We start from the raw sequence: 1730 nt of genomic DNA, 5'->3' as shown, positions 1-1730 counted from the left end.
AGAGCGAGACCCCGTCTCTACTAAAAATAGAAAGAAATTAATTGGACAACTAAAAATATACAGAAAAATTAGCCGGGCATGGCGGCGCATGCCTGTAGTCCCAGCTACTCGGGAGGCTGAGGCAGGAGGATCGCTTGAGCCCAGGAGTCTGAGGTTGCTGTGAGCTAGGCTGACACCACGGCACTCTGTCTCAAAAAAAAAAAAAAGAAGTCAGAGCAGTGGCTGCCCTCCCAGGAGGGACACTTAGGTGGCTTGGCGTCAAGGACGGGAGACTTACTTTCCACTCTGTACCTGTTGGACTTTGAATTATGGACCTCGGGTATGTCTTGCCTATATCAAAAATGAAGTATTTTTAAACAAGTTCATTTTTGAAAAGAAAAAAGATACGGTTTGTATTTTAAAGTTATGCCTTCCCTCGGGAGGGCTGGGGAGCTGACAGGCGGACCTCCTGTGCCCCGCGGAGCATCTCCATGTGCCCCTTGCTGCTTCGCCGGAGCAGACCCACGACTGCACGTCCACGATGACAAGGGTGTGGGCACAAGTTACAGAGGACAGAGAGAAAGGGAGGGCAACTCCTTTTGGTTCAAGATCATTCAGGATTTGACTGGTTTCTGCACAGAGGAATCAAAGGAATTTCCATCGTAGATTTGGAAAGGATTTCATCTGACTCTCATCCCAAATCTTGCCCGTACATTATACGCATACCTCATTTTATGGTGCTTTGCCTTGTTGCACTTTGCAGATATTGTGTTTGTTATTAACACAAATTGAAGGTTTGTGGCAATCCTGCGTCAAGCATCAGGCATGTATGTCTATCTTCATGTCTCTGTGTCACGTTTTGGTAAATCTTGCAATATTTCAGACTTTTTCATTATTATCTCATCTGTTATGGTGATCTGCAATCAGTGATCGTGTGATGTTATGATTGTGGTTATTAAGTACGAAATGTCCGATTTCCTTATGTTCTTAGTTTGACAGTTGCTATCTCTGACATTTCACTTTGACACTTCATGTTTTGTTTTTATTGTGAAGGTGCATCCTCAGTCCTTCAAACCCATAATTTGGCTTGTGATTGTCCTTCAAAGTTATTCTTGGAACAATTTTTCTGAAACCACGGATAAGTCAAAAATTCGTGTTATTTTCAAATATGAGTTCCATTGTGGAACCAATGCAGTGTAGACAGTTTGAAATATCAACCAAGTGTTTGGGAAGGATGTGGCTAATGAATGCACAGTATGTCGCTGGTTTGAGAAGTTCCCTTCTGGTGATTTTAATCTTGAAAATGAGCCATGTGGGCGACCTGAGACCAAGGTGGATAATGATGAGCTAAAAGCTGTAGTGGAAGCAAATCCATCTCAACCTATGTGTGAATCAGCAGCAAGGTTTGACATTACTATTCTAACAATATTGGACCATCTGAAACAAACAGGCAGGTAAGGAAACTGGATAGGTGGGTTCCACATGAATTAAATGAGCGTCAGGAGAGAAATCCTCTCAAAGCTTGCCTTTTTGTGCTGTCACGGCATAAAGGCGAGAACCATTTGTACACCATATTGCGACATGTGATGAAACATGGATTCTTTTTGACAATCACAAGCATTCGGCACAATGGTTGGATAACGATGAAGTGCCAAAACACAGTCCAAAACTGAATATTCATCAAAAAAAGCAAGTAGGCCAGGCGCAGTGGCTCATGCCTGTAATCCTAACACTCTGGGAGGCCGAGGCGG

General features: G+C 43.4%; 1 protein-coding gene across 8 annotated transcripts in view; it reads right to left on the bottom strand.

Annotated features, from left to right (window-relative positions):
- Nucleotides 1–1730, bottom strand: part of CREM (cAMP responsive element modulator) — a 110840-nt gene that overhangs the window by 1573 nt on the left and 107537 nt on the right. The window lies entirely within an intron of this gene.

The sequence above is a fragment of the Propithecus coquereli genome, unplaced genomic scaffold, assembly GCF_000956105.1.
Source record: "Propithecus coquereli isolate 6110/MARCELLA unplaced genomic scaffold, Pcoq_1.0 Scaffold177, whole genome shotgun sequence".
NCBI lineage: Eukaryota > Metazoa > Chordata > Mammalia > Primates > Indriidae > Propithecus > Propithecus coquereli.
The sequence above is the reverse complement of the archived record's forward strand: the minus strand, read 5'-3'. Positions and strand labels throughout refer to the sequence as shown.